Here is a 16,074-nt window from a genome sequence, read left to right as displayed (position 1 = left end):
TATCTGTTTTTACAAAAAGTAATTATATATTTATACTTACCAGTGATGGGCTGTCAGAGCCTGCAAGGCCTTCCCTGCTGGCCCAAATGAACCTGAATCGTGTGAATTTATTCACATGTCGTCCATGCATACTTATCTAATTATTCCTGATTGTCTCCTAGCTTCTTTTCGGTGCTTTCCCCTGATTGCACTGCTTCCCGAGGTGTACTTTCATATTCGAGCCTTTAACCAATCATATTTCTGCTTTTACTACCAATCTACCTGCAGGCTTTTGAGATTACTTCTGCAGGCCCAGGAGCAAAACATAAGTGAAGATAAAACTGTTGTTTTAGCCAATCAGATACCGAGTTGGCCAGTCAGTGCGGGCAAGCTGGCCTTGGCTGTCACGGAAGACCAGAACAGAGCAGGAGACCCCAGAGCGTTCGTACAATTCTTTATTTGGGGAAGCGTAAGGGTTAGCGGGAGACGTGATCAATCGTAGCGTGGGACGAAGGCAGGTCGAGTTTACCAGGACTGAAGAGAAGATCGTAGCGTGGGACGAAAGCAGGTCGGATCGAAGGCAGACAGGCAGAATCAAGTAAACAACAAGGCAGGTAATCGGGAGTGTCTTACGAATACAGGAGTAATCCTCAGACACCCATGTCTCGGTGTAGAATGCTTAAATAGCGAACATAACCCAATCAGAAGGCGCATTCCAGCGCGCCAGATGATTACCCCAGGTGGCTCCACTTAGGTAATCATGACAGAACCCCCCCCTCAAGGGACGGCTCCAGAAGTCCCCCAAAAAAAAATAAAATAAATAAATTTAACCCAAGACACGTCACAGGGAAACACAGGTAATCGGGGAACTATGTAACAGCACAGTACCTCTCAGAATCCTTCCGAATGGAGGGAAGCCCCCTCCTCAGCATCCGAAGGGGCGGCAGAGGGTGGGTCCGGAGGGCAAACAGGAAGAATCAGGACCGGCAATTCAGACAGGACAGGCAGAATCAGATCAGGCAAGACAGGAGAGGCGGAGACAGAACAGGCAGAATCAGAACCAGCAAAAACAGGGCAAGCAGAATACGAACCGGCAAACAGAACAGGCAGAAAAGACAGAATCAGAACAGGCAGAATCAGGGCCGGCAGCGGAGTCGGAGTGGCAGGCCGGAGAGTCGGAGTCAGACGGGCAGGCTTGGGAGTCGAGCAGGCAGGCTTGGGAGTCGAGCAGGCAGGCATGGGAGTCGAGCAGGCAGGCATGGGAGTCGAGCAGGCAGGCATGGGAGTCGAGCAGGCAGGCATGGGAGTCGAGCAGGCAGGCATGGGAGTCGAACAGGCAGGCATGGGAGTCGAACAGGCAGGCTTGGGAGTCGAACAGGCAGGCATGGGAGTCGAACAGGCAGGCATGGGAGTCGAACAGGCAGGCCTGAGACTCATTGCGCAGTCATAAGGCCGATTGGGTGACAGGGAAGGGGCCTTAGCTTTACTGAAGACTTCCCGTAGGTGGTTGTAACGAACTGGGACCTTGGACAGATTGGGTGAAGCTCTTATGGAAGTGGAGTGACCTGGGTAAGGAGCGGCTCGCAGACAGGTTTGGTGACAGTCCCTGCCCCATTCCAGTATTGACCCAGTGCGCCAGTCGAAATGGGGGTTGTGTTGGACCAACCATGGATGACCCAAAATGAGGGGTTGGCTCGGGGAGTGGAGTAAATGGAATCGGATCTTCTCTTGGTGATTTCCAGACAGCTGTAATTCTATGGGTTCAGTTATTTGAGACACGGTGCCTAACAGGTGACCATCTAAAGCCCGAGCAGATATCGGATTAGGAAGGGGTTTAACAGGTATCCCCATTTTGCGTGCGAGGGACAGATCAAGGATATTTACCTCAGCGCCAGAGTCAATCAGGGCTGGGAATGTCTGCGTAGAATCGGGGAGGAAGAGAGAAGCCTGGATAACGGGTCTAGCGTCTATGGGAGCAGATACAAGGACTGAGTTCAATCGGACGCCCCTTACGTCCGACGAGCGTTGGCCTTTTACCGGACAGGTGGCCACGCGATGTCCCTTACCACCGCAGTATAAACATAATTGATTGACAAATCTTCACCAGCATTCCTCGGGGGAAAGAGAGACCCGGTCCACCTCCATCCTTTCTTCGTTGGGGATGACCGGGACCTGGTCCACCTCCATCCTTTCTACGATGGGGCTGAACAGAACCCGGGGGTTTGGTACATTATTAGCTTCTTGAACTTGCCTGGTGACGGATTGGCTGGGACCCTCCCTCTCTCGGCGTCTCGCCTGAACCCTACGGTCGATCCGGGCGGTCAAGTCAATAGCTTCGTCAAGTGTTGCCGGAGGAGCGTGGGAGACTAATTCATCCTTGAGATAACCGGACAGACTGTGGAGGTAGGCGTCGACCAGCGCCTCTTCATTCCACTCACTTTGTGCTGCTAGCGTACGAAAGTCGACAGCATAGTCGGCAATGGAACGTCTCCCCTGGCGGATGTTCATGATCGAGCGGGCCGCGTCGACCGATGAGGAACCAGAGTCAAAGACCTTAATCAGCTCTTGAGCCAAGAGGTTGAATGACTTGCACGCCGTAGCACCTCTCTCGTAGGCGGCCGTTCCCCAAAGACGCGCTCTTCCCGTGAGGTGATTAATGGCAAACGCTACCTTAGCTGCTTCCGTAGCAAAATTGCGGGGCTGGAGATCAAATATTAATCTACAATTTACTATGAATGGGCGGATCTGAGCGGGATCTCCCCCAAACTTTTCTGGCGAGCCCACTCGCGGCTCAGCGAATCCCGCGCTGAATGAACTGGGAAAGGCCGAAGGTGGCCGGTCAGTGTTGGGCGCCGATGAAGTGGCTTGATGGGTTATTACTTTGGAGAGATAGGACCAGTCCTGACCTAACAGATCCCACTCGAGCCGTAACTGACTCACTTGCTTAGCCAATTCCGCCACGTCGGAAATTACTTGCCGAACTGCACCTTCTAAAGGGGGATTGGGCTGCTGGTTCTGACTTTTATGGTCGTCAGGGGGCACTTGTACGAACGCGGGGTCCATTCTGGTCTGAGGATTCTGTCAGGGAGGACCAGAACAATGCAGGAGACCCCAGAGCGTTCGTTACAAGTCTTTTATTTGGGGAAGCGTACAGGGTTAACGGGAGACGCGATGACCGTCGAACGTCAGCAGCAACGCCGTGAAGACAGCTTCGGGACACGTAGCCAATCGTAGCGTGGGACGGAAGCAGGTCGAGTTTACCGGGACTGAAGAGAAGATCGTAGCGTGGAACGGAAACAGGTCGGATCGGAGGCATGCAGAATCAGGTAAACAAGTAAAAAAAAAAAAGACACAGGAAAATCAGGCGAGTCAAACGGGGTAAAAGGTATCCTCCGACCAAGAGTTCTCCGCGTAACGCGTTTAAAAAGGGAGCATTAACCAATCAGGAAGCACATTCCAGCGCACCACATGATTACCCCAGGTGGCTCCACTTGGGTAATCATGACATTGGCAAACATCACCAGCTTCACAAACTGTGATTGGCTATCGAGCTTTAAGAAATTACAGTATCCCTGTGTCCACTGCTTCCGTCCAACGGACATTTTCAGCAATAAATCTAATAAAAACCAATGCAAAGATAGGACAGACTCAACTTTCCGCATTAGTTTGGATGACAATAGAAAATAACTTCTTGACGGAACTAAAATGCAAAACGAATCGGTACGAAAGAGTAATTGAAATTTTCTTGAGGAAAATAAAGATAATAGATTTTGTGCGAAAACAAAAAGGATTTTGGGTGAGTATAATGTGGCACTATTCCTATAATGTTGCAATTCAATGAGGTTATTATTGATGCTTTTGTATATGTGTCACATCTGTTGCTACAGTAAAGGTTTCATAGCCATAAAGTAGTTATTAAAGGTACGATTGACTTAGCCTACTGAAGGCCTAGGTGTTAAATACACGGCCTGCCCCTGGTCCTTATGACCGAAAACAGATTGAAACACACCTGAGTTTAACACAAAAAACAGCAATTTTTTGAATTTTAAACCACACACATACACACACAAGAGATCCTTTCACCCAAGTCACTACTTATATCTTTAATCGGTATACTTTTACAGTGTTCTGTGCGAAAGACCAATCCATTTTTGACAGGCGTTGTGCAATTTTGGCAGGATCTCTGTGTGAAAGTGACTGAAGGTGCGCAGTCAAGAGTGTGGGAAAAACTTCAATGGAATGAGTGAGTCACACCCTCAAGTGTGTGTGCTTTTGTGAGGGTGTGCATATGTTTACATTGTATTTTTATGACTGCAAGATAACAAGACGCACAATAGCAAACAAGCTGATGAAGCAACATGCTCCAAATGTGTGTGTGCTCGCCCGGGGGCTAAAGCGAGCGAGAGCTCAATGCCGCGTCATTGAAAAATGGACATCGCGAGGGCGTGGCAGTGTATCCCATGATCCTTTGGGAACACGAGTATCTCATTCACAAGCCTTGCTGATCACATTATTGTCTTGTCACATGATGTTACGCATACACACACACACGCTGGCAAAAACACACTGCTTAGATTTGCATCCAACAATAAAGCGGAACAAAAACAACATTTTTAATTCATGTCATAGTAAATGGGCTGAACACATTTTGGGTTGTATTTCATACAGTTTTGGTGGGGTTAACTATAGTATATCCAAATATTGTTGAAGGAAGAGGAATAAAAAGGAGATGAAAAGGAACTAGAAATGAAAAGAAGTATAGACGCTCGATCATTCGACTTACGAAAAACAGTAGATACGAAGGTTTTTTTCGGGATCGAAAAATATAAGGACATTGCTGTAAGTTAGATTTTGTCTTTTGTGCACCTTTTTCCGAGTACAGGACAGTACTGTGGTGTTTCTTCCTGTGCTACCGCCGTGTGGCGCTGTGAGAGGTCACTCAGCATCCACCCCGAAGAAGAAATCCAGCTTATACTTCCTAGTTTGTGCGTACTGTATCTCTAGTGCTTTAAGAACTTTGATGTTTTTTTTCATTTAATATCTCGTGCATGCAACTTTGCTGCTTGACCTGACTTTCTTCGGAGGCATAATTAGAGGCTAAAACACTTCTTACACCTATATTAAAAGCAAAGGAAAACGAAGCACGTCCACACACGATAACAGTTGGTCACGAAAAGAGCAATCTACACCCGTACGCCGATCAGCATCGCATCCTAGCGTACGCACTCACGCATTACCGGCGTTCGAACTCCGATTTTTTTGACCGAACAGCGAAGCAAGTATTTCTCGAAATTTTCGGTCGGACTCCGATTTGTTCAAACTGAGAGGCGTTCGAAAACTGAGCTTCCACTGTATATGAGGATTTATTATTTAAGAACTGCCTATCAACAATGTTCATTTTACCTTTGAAAAGTGATGGGTCCCGGGGACTCGCATGCTCAAAAACCTATGGGTCCCAAAAGAGATCTATGGGTCCCCAAAATTTAGTGTACTCCATGCCCTTACAAACTGTCGTATTTTCCCTAACAAAATACAACATGTTTATTTATGTAGTTTAACATGTTATATTGTACATGTGTTTCCTTATATCATATATATTGATAATGAACGTTTTGTTGTGAGACACTGAGTTGCTCGACATGAATGAGGTTTATTATAAAAAAAAAGTTCAAAAATGAAGTCGCTTGGACGTTCACTGTAGAAGGAAAAAATACATGCAAATATAATTGAGTAGAATAATGCATTTTCTTATTCAAATTATTAATTCATTTTCTGCATTAAATTATTGTTGGTAGTATACTGATTAAAAGGGATCACCACAAACCTGTCTTTTTTCATTTTCTTTTTATACTTCCTTTTTTTCTTAACTTCTTTATACAACATAATCATTCGTAATATAATGCATCAAAGCAAGTGAGCCGTTTGAGAGCCGGCTCTCTTTAATGAGTTGAGCCGAAAAACCCGGTTCTATAAAAAGAAACGGACTTTAACTACACAACTCGAACTGGAGATCGGCGTGCAGACGAAAACTCGAACCGCGAGACCAAAACAACAATGGCGGATCTGCCTGACGAAAAGTTTGGAATGCGGTAAATCTTTGTTAAAAAATGATAATGACAATTTCGTGTCAAAAAAGTTACTTCCTGGGGACGCACGTTGATTTGACACGATGCGTCCCCAGCAAAAATAATGCGTCTAGGACGCAGGGACGCGGGCAAACGAGAACATTGTTATCAAACTAAGTGCCCTTCGCTCGAATTACTTACCAAAAGTAGCTCACTGATTGAAAAAGATTGAAGACCCCTGTACTAAATGATAACATTAAATCATCATGATAATGTTTATTGTGTTATTACCGTTAAAATGAAAATGGTGATCATATTAAAAAGATAAACGCTGGATTTTCTTTCGTTAGTTAAACATCGAAGCCTTGAAAGATAATTTTCTTCTGTTTTATTCAGTTACAAGCAAAATGGTCTGCCGTTCCCCGGCCGATAGAAGATTGGATTCAGCCGCTTGGTGTGGTTTGTGGTCGGGAGCTGCAGCAGCCAATTTGGCCCTCAGAGGGCATTAGAACCCACAAAATGAGACCACAGGAAATGAACAATAATTTGCATTATCAATATGATTATTTTTATCATATTGTTGAAATGGTAATTATAGATATTATTTTGTCATTGTTGTAATTCCAGTATAAAAAAGGACTGGAAAAGCATGCCCAAAGAGATAAAGGGCACTTCCCTAGCTTGACTGCTGTACACGTGAGTGTTTTAATAGTTCTCCCAATTGCATATCATATTTTACTACTCTCAAGCGTGTGAACACATATGCACACATACAGAAACATGCACATACACAGCGGCTGCTACACGCCAAATGACTTCCCAGTAGAAGTTGGTCTGGATCCAAAGAAAAATAGGCCACGTCAAAAAGTAGATGATAGAGCGGATGGGGTGGGCTACATATGACCAAAGGGAAAAGAAGGACACTACACGGAAAGAAGGAAGTAACAAAAAGGAGCATGTGTGTAGGAAGCGAGTGAGAAAGAATACGTGGAATAAAGCAAAAGATACTAGTTAGAAAGGAGGTTGTTCTCCTTTCTCAAGACAGGAAGGAAGGAAGGGAAGAAGGAAGGAAGGAAGGAAGGTAAGTAGGAAGGAAGGAAGGAAGGAAGAAAAGAAGGAAGCGAGGGACAGAGCAAGGAATGACTAAAGGATGGAAGCGAAGGAGAGAGAAAGGAATGAATAAAGGAAGGAAGCGAGGAAGAGAGAAAGGAATGAATAAAGGAAGGAAGGAATCAAGGAAGGAATTACAGAAGGAAAGAGGGAAATGAGAGAGAGGGGGGTGGATGAATAAAAGAAGCAAGGAAGGACGGAAGAAAATGAAGGAAGGAAAGAGGGAAAGAATCAAGGAAGGAAGGAATCAAGGATGGAATGAAAGAAGGAAGCAAGGGAGACAGGAAGGAAGAAAGGAAGTAAAGGAAGGAAGAAAGGAAGGAAGGAAGGAACAAGGAAGGAAGCAAGGAAGGAAAGATGGAGCCAAAGAAGGAAGGAAGGAAGGAGCCAAGGTAGGAACGAAGGAACAAAGGAACGAGGAACGAAGGAGCGAAGGAACTCTGAACCTGGAGGACCCCTGATTTAAACATGATGTAATGTTTCAATTCCAAGCGCTCTCAATTATACGCAACATCTCACAAACAAGATTTAAATGCATTCGCAGCCAACTCGTATGCTCTAAATTGCATTTACGCATGACCAAATGCTCTAATATTATATTCATCATATTCAAGTCATTAAAGCCTTCCTTGCTTCCATTGAAAAGAATATTTCTGGTGGCACCGAAAGAAGACATGTCTGGACATGTCCATTCCACTAAATGGGGGCAAAAAGGGGGGCCAGTGAGGCTAGGGGTCGTCACATATGGCTAGGTATGGCTAGGTTCCCACTGCGGAAAAATACGATTTTTGTTCACAAACACGACCTGAATCCGATCTCCTAAAGTCCTTTTTTATCAGCTGATCCAGGCCACTTTCATATGTGGTCCTAAATCAGATCCGTGTCCGATCTTTTGGAATGCGACGGCTGAGTGAAAGCTTGAGACACATTTACGCGAACTGCATGTCACCGATAGGCCACAGACGTTCACAAAAGGCGGGAGGAAGCGGATAGATCAACAACCATGGCGGACAAAAATACGGAGTGTCATGAATTCACACTTTCACGTAAGATGAACACTTGTTTATTTTGTAACTCACGGAAAGGCCAACATTTCATTGCATACAACTGGATTCACAACATGTAACAAGCAGTCGCGCTCATTCTTAAAGCGATAATATTCTTTAGCGCAGGGGTCTGAACAGCTCACCAATGCTGTTTTTTTGTGTATTTTTAAGTAAAATAATTTTTTCATTGGTTAACTGAGTTTATTTAACCCTATTTTGAATACATAACCTGCTAATAACACAGTAATAACATAGTAATAACATGATAAATTGTTATTTTATAGAAATGTAAATAAATAAATTCCAGTTTGTGGGTTTCATTGACCAAAAGATCTATTCAAGTATTGATAATTATGCTTAAGCTATTAATTAAGATAATCTGTTCAAGCATTAAAGACGTTTCTTTATTCATCTTTTCATCATACAGGAAATTACAACAATCTCAGTTTCAATCTATGGGTTTTATAAAATGAATGAGCAAAGAACACACATATTTTTAGCTATCAATCTAGCTAACTTTTTTTTTAACTTTTTTTTTCTACATTTTTAGCTATTTAGCAATTTATCTAGCTAGCTCACTCGCCAATAACCAGGGCAGCCTGCCTGTCTATCGGGGGCACTGTGGCTTCAATGTCCTACATTTAACTCGGAGGACCCAGGAATCAAACCTATGACCTCTTGGTCCCAAAACGGCCTGTCAAAACAATAAAGTGGAAAAGAAATCAAGGGAAAAAAGAAAAAGGAAAGGAAAACCGAGGAAAGAAAGAAAGTCATAATAAAAAACAGAAAAGGAAGAAAAAGAACTACAGAAAAAAAGAAGGAAGAAGAAGAAGACAAATGAAACAGAACATGTATGGGGGAAATGAAGAAAAACTGAAGAACAAAAAGGAGGAAAGTTAAAAGAATAAAGGAAGAATAAAGAATAAAAAGGTAGAAGAAATGAAGAAAGAGTAAATAAGCTAGAAAAACTGTTTTTACAGGGCACCTGTAGCAGCAGGATGGCGGACAGACTCAACCAGGGCTATTAAAAAAATGTATGTTTCTATGATAGTTCATGTTTTTTGCTTATTATTCATGTCAAAATGTTTTTGCTTAAACGAATTACGTTTTTGTATGTTCTCCCCGTGCTTGCGTGGGTTTCCTCCCACATTCCAAAAACATGCATTTCAGGTGAATTGGCCGGTCCAAATTGTCCCTAGGTGTGGATGGGCGAGTGAGTTGTCTGTCCCCGTGTGCCCTGCGATTGGCTGGCAACCAGTTCAGGGTGTCCCCTGCCCACTGCCCGATGATTGCTGGGATGGGCTCCAGCACCCCCGCGACCCTACTGAGGATAAGCGGTGCAGCTAATGAGATGAGATGAGAATTACGTTTTTTTTCTACCTCAAGGAGGCGCTAAGTAATACACACTGTCCCTTTACGCTGCCGTTTTCCCGCCTTGCTGACGGCATCAGCGCTGCATTGATGGGTAAAAGCGTTTTCCAGATTCCCTCGTGGTGCACGCGCGTGCGTCCGTGCGTGCGCGCAACCGTCTCGTGTTACAGAATACCGCCCTGGCGCGCATCCCGTCTGTCTCCCTTTTAACCCCCCGCACCGGTATGTCCTCATATGGGCACTTTGTCCTTATATGGCCACTTCCTGGAGTGGGCACTTTGCACCGGCGCTGTAGTTGCCGCGCCCTAAATTGCGCCAGTTTGTCTTGCTTCATCCGTTTGCACTTGAGCTGAATGGTGCATCGTTTCGCCATGTCAGCACAAGCTTGATCACGTGTGAGACTGCATGCCAGTAAAGGGACAGTGTGTATTATTTGTCGCCTCCTAGTGGTAAAAAAAAACCCCACTTCATTAGTTTTATAAAAATAAAATTGATTTGAATCATAAGCAAAAATACATGAACTACCTTCCAATCGTGTTCATTTTAAAACTACTTACACCGGGGGTGTCAAACTCACTTTAGCTCAAGGGCCACGCGGTAGAAAAAAAACACTCTCATAGAAGATAATGTTGTAAAAAGTGTGCCTTAGCTGTAGGGCACAATTAAATTACAATTATGATTCAGGGGTGTAGGATTCGTTTATGAAATGGTTATTGAAGGTTCTGAATGCCTCAATATTATTTTGCTACACTAAGATGTAATTATTCTCTTGTAGTGTTTATCAACTGTGCATTTGTAACAACAATTCATTTCCACGACAGTTTATTTAACTTATGCAAACTCAAAAGTGACAAGAATAGCACAAAACACTAAGTCATGTGGAAAGGATTTAAAAGTCTTTTCTGCATTTTCAAATGATAATGTTAACCGGAATTTGGTGAACTTTGCTGTCATATTTCATATCTATGAGAAAGGAACTAACATTTTTTAACACACATGTACTATTTTTCATTTTCAGGTGCTAACCGATAATTTTCAATTACTGCGGATAAACAGCATAGTTTGGTCTCAAATGTGGTGGTTAAAAGAGACATCCATTGACTACGTATTGCTGTAAAAAGCAAGTCTGTGATTAAAGATTTAAACAAAATAATATTGGAAGGGGTGTTTCCTCAAATGTTCTCCATCTATCCATCCATCCAGAGGGCCCCGAGTAAACCCACGCAAGCACGGGGAGAACATGCAAACTCCACACAGGAGGTTCGATCTCATGACCCCAGAACTGTGCCACACACGTGCTAACCACTGCCCGCTGTGCTGCCCCTCAAATGTTCTTTAGATGATAAATTGTAGTTAGCAATACAGCTTCAGTGGTTGCTTTGCAGTGGGAGTTGTGGCTAACTTTGGCGACACCCAATGGACATATTTAAAACTGCAGGTCATTGTTTGACATCATGCGGCTCATTTTTCTCTTGTGCTCAGCATTGTCTCCTCTGCCAGATTTAATCCATGGGCAGGCCTAATTCGGCAAGCAGACTGTATGTGTGACACCCCAACTGTAAACCTAACCCTAAATTCCTTCAGATAAAAACGCTCGTTGACTTTTTGAGACTTTTTGGTGGAGCCCCCCCCTCGAATTTCAAGCTGCTACTTGCAACTGGCATCAAAATTCCACGGACGGCTAGCAAACGGCTTTTCCATTTGCACGGCCTTCGATACAGAGCGCACATTCACACGCATACATACACAAAACCTGAATGGTTTATGTCAAGCAGGTGCGATAAGATGGCCGATGGGGTCTCGTGGGGGGGTTTGCAGCTGAAGTGTGACTCGCACTTCACATGTCCTAGGACCTCTTCCAGGAAACGGCGGTGTTGAGTTTTGACCCGTTTCTGGCCCTCGCTACCAGCATTACACAAAAACCGCAAAGCATCAAACGGTACTTTAATATAAACCAAGTGTGTGTGTCTGTGCGTTAGAGTGGGAAGAGTGCGCTGACATGTGAGCACATGAGCATGTGTCGGTGTGCCGGCGAGAGGACGTCAGAGGTATTTTTGCACAAACGCATTCGTAGTTGTGCACTCGCACTCCCTCTTATGTGTGTTTCACACCTAGGCCTTCAGTAGTGCTACAGCTGAATTAATCTAACCCTCAATAACTATTTTATGGTTATTAAACATTTACTGCAGCAAAAGTTGCAAACACATATAAAATAAAACATCAATATTAACCTTATAAAAGTGCACTGTTATTTAGGAATATTGTCATGATTGCCGATTCAAGGCACCTGAGAGCTGATTGGCTAATAATAATAATATAATAATAATTTCCTTTGTATTGTCATTCTTTGTAACAATGTACACAGAACGAAATGTCGATACACCTGACCCGTTGTAGCGAGTCGATGCAGCTGCAGCCAGAGGGCGCCGCCATTATACCAATTAGGTATGTCTCGGTCGAGGCGCGAACCAGCGACCTCCCAGTCTCAAAGCGGGCACACTACCATCTAGGCTACTGAGCTGGTAAGAGACTCCTTTTAAATCCCCGGCTTTCAAGAGGACGCCGTCTGATCGTTGCGACCCTATGCTCCCAGCTAGGCAAGCTCATTCCGTCCGACATTTTTTCCTGCCCTGTTTTTCACTGCCTGATACCCGTTACCAACCTGTTTCTGGACCTGACTCTGTCCTGCTCTGCCTTTTTGTTGGACAGAAGCAGCAGAAATGGAGATCCAATATCCTTATATACTTTTTCATTGTTATATATCTGTTACTGCCCCTTAGTCAATCATAGTTCGTCAAACCGCTGACAATTCCTTAGTGCTGCTAGAAGGCCATGACGTCGCCAACACAAAATCTGATTGGCTAAACCAACAGTTTTATGTGCACTTATGCCTCAGAGCCTGCGGAACTGCTTGTTAAAGGCGTTCGGGTAGATTTCTGAGCCTGGCAACAAATAATGGTAGATATGTAATTGGTTACATGCTTGAATATGAAAGCACACATCTACAAACAACACAAAAGCAATAAAATTAAGCTGGCAGACATTCATTAATTAATTCATTATCTGCACCGCTTATCCTCAGTAAGGTCCTCGCGGGTGCTGGAGCCCATCCCAGCTGTCTTCGTTCAGTGGGCAGGGGATACCCGGAACTGGTACATAGAGACAAACAACACACTCGCTCCTTCACACTTAGGGACAATTAACCTGACATGCATGTATTTAGAAAGTGGGAGGAAACTGGAGTGCTTCGAGGAAACCCACGCAACCACGGGGAGAACATGCAAACTCCACACAGGAAGGTTCGATCTCATGACCTCAGAACTGTGCTGCACACGCTCTAACCACTGTCCCGCCGTGCAGCTAGCAGACAATTTAGAATGATTTAATAAGTATTCATAGACAAAAGATAATCAAGATTATGTGATTGAGATGTTTTTTAGGCCAGCATAGAAGGCCACGCGGGCCCTGACGGCCCACCACTGGTGTAAAGTAGGTTTTTTAGCAAGCCCATTTTCAAGAAGACATGGAGCTGAGTTTGTTGTACTAGTTTTGTATTACATTCAGTTTAGGGACTAATGTGTTACAGAGGAACATGTTCTGGAATACATTTTAGTTTTCTTGGTAGTGAGTACTGTTACGTGTTATTCATAAAAATGTGTATCTCTACTTGGTGAGCTACTATGTTACTGCTCTACTTTATAAATGCGAATCGATCTTTTTAGTGTCCTCTTGCTTCACAAATGTTGTCACATACGTCCATCAAACCGGTAAATACAATATATTTATACGGTGTTTTTACGGTGTTTATATTTAAGTACAAAATACGAGTGACTATAGTTATAGTGGTGCCGTCTCAAGATACTGAATTCTCCTTATGTGGATAATCTCCCTATCGTGTCTAAGAGGAATTTACAACTATGAAATAAAGTACTTAGAACAGGGGGTCATCAGAAATCAGTAGGGCACAGAATTTAGGGTAAAAGTATGCTTAATTCTGTTGGCTATATTTCTAAAATTTTGCAATACACCATGCCTGGAGGAAAAAGACTCCCATCTTTGACAGTACCCAGAAATGGAGAAGGAGATCTTGGAGTGTTTTAAACCCCAGAAGCAAAATGGATATGGAGTGTCTCGGCTAAGTGTTCGTTTGCAAGCTCTCAATATTGCACAAAGACATATAAAGGTTTTACTGATTCCATATGTTGGTGTACACATTTTCTTCTATTTTTCAGCATTGGCTCAGGAGGTAGAGCGCTCGTCTTGGGATCAAGAGATCGCAGGTTCGATTACCAGCTTCTCCGTGTTATATGTCGAAGTGTCCTTGGGCAAGACACTGAATCCCTAATGCCCACAACAAGCAGGTCGGCGCCTTGAATGGCTGCATGGCCGCTATTGGTGTGTGAGTGTGTGTGTGAATGGGTAAGTGTGAAGCACATTGTAAAGCACTTTGGGAGGTCTTCATTGACTTGAAAAGCGCTATATAAATGCAGACCATTTACATTATGAGGCTATATTAAAGCAATGGAAGAGGGTCGACTTCTATGTGTCAAGAACCGGAACAGGATCAGGACACAAATGCGTGACATTCTCACAAAAGGCTTTTATTTTACGGGAAATGTGGAGTCATGCACATTAGGCAGCGGTCTGCTGTGGAAAGACAGGAAGCCAGAGGGCGACGAGATCGATTCCAATTGCCCGAACAGATATCAGACAGATGGGGTCAATACCGGACAGGAAGGGACAGACAGGATTGATAATGAAACAGGATATCGAAATTAAACAGAACAAACTAGACGGGAACAAAAACTGGAGAGAATAATAAACAGGACAAAAATAGACGGGAACGAAACTGGAAACTGATATTAAATAGGACAAAATGAACGGTAACAATACTGCACTGGAAATACCAACAGCAAAACAAGACCCACGTCCTGCAGGGCAGAGGTTCGTTGACGGACTGGCAAAGGAAGAATGAGCGCACTGTGCTTAAATAGATGGAAAGCCAATCCGTCAAGGAGCCGCAGCTGCCGCCACACAGGTGGGGCCAATTGGGCACCATGGCAACCTTGAAACTATGCGAGTACAGTATGTCACAAAAGAAAGTACACCCCTCACATTTCTACAGAGATTTTGTTATAACGTTTAATTGAACAACACTGAAGAAACATTGCTCTGACACCATTACAGGTTGTCTGCGTAAAGCTTATATAGTCATTAATAGCTAAACCTCTGGTAAAAAAGTGAGTACACCCTAAACTAATTGAATTATTTTTTTTAATTAAGTAACTAGTAACTATAATTTTTTTTCTCCCAACATCGATTACATTTCCTAAAAATGGCTCAAGTGTCTTTGATTCCCTCATTCATGTTGACTTTGCACACTTGAATGACAGATACATGTCATTAACATCCATAATGTAAACAGTAGAGGGGCAGTATATGAGTTTCCTTTCATGGGAAATGTATGCAAGCACACGCACACACAAAAAAAGAATCATTTGTGAATGAGAAAGTGCTGCCAGCGTGTGTGGTTCCTTCTTTTGCCCGGGTCGCTTTGAAAGTATTTGCTCCCTCTCGCAGGAATTTAAAGTTGGCGGGACGCCAGGAGGCGCTCCGCCGACCCAAAAAAATAAAAGAGCGAGTGCTGGGAAGGTCATTTCTTGGAGTGCCTCTTTATCCTTAGCGAAACTTGAGCTCAACAAGCTTCACCGGCCTTATCCTTACTTGACCTGAAAGTAAATGCAAGTTAAAACAAAGCTAGCGATAAGCCCGACACGCGGCGAGTATTAAAAGTAAGACTACTAAAAAAGAAGTGCTGGATGTGTTTTATAATGAGTAGTACTTGCTGACATTTTAGCTTACATCGGAAATATAAATGTGACCCGATCTACCGAAATGAGTCACAGTGAGGCAAATATCAAATCAAATTTAGGTTTTTAGTATCAATGGAAAGCATGGGCGTTACCATGAGAGGACAGGGGGCAGGGGTGGAAAGTGCCAACCCATGGAAATACTCTGTTCACCCAAAGAAAACTGGATGTAGTGGTGGGGGCAGTCTGAAAAGTGAAAAGAATAAGGCAAACAAAAGAAGAAAAAATTAAATTAAATTAAATTAAAAAGAAAATGAAATAAAAAAGAAAATAACAAAAAAAGTAAAAAAACTTGGAAAAACTGGGAAAAGCTAACCCTAACCCTAACCCTAACCCTAACCCTAACCCTAACCCTTAACACTAACCCTAACCCTAAACCTAACCCTAACCCTAACCCTAATCCTAACCCTAACCCTGATTTTTTTTATTTTTACTTTTATTTTTATTTTATTTTTTATTTTCATTTTGATTTATTTTTCATTTTTTATTAACCCTAACCCTAACCCTGATTTTTCGATTTTTTTTTTATTTTTACTTTTATTTTTATTTTATTTTATTTTTTTCATTTTGATTTATTTTTTATTTTTTCTTAACCCTTACCCTAACCCTAACCCTAACCCTAATCCTAACCCT

This window comes from Urocampus carinirostris, chromosome 6 (assembly GCF_059441175.1).
Source record: "Urocampus carinirostris isolate Australia breed hairy pipefish chromosome 6, RoL_Ucar_1.0, whole genome shotgun sequence".
Classification (NCBI taxonomy): Eukaryota; Metazoa; Chordata; class Actinopteri; order Syngnathiformes; family Syngnathidae; genus Urocampus; species Urocampus carinirostris.
The sequence above is the reverse complement of the archived record's forward strand: the minus strand, read 5'-3'. Positions refer to the sequence as shown.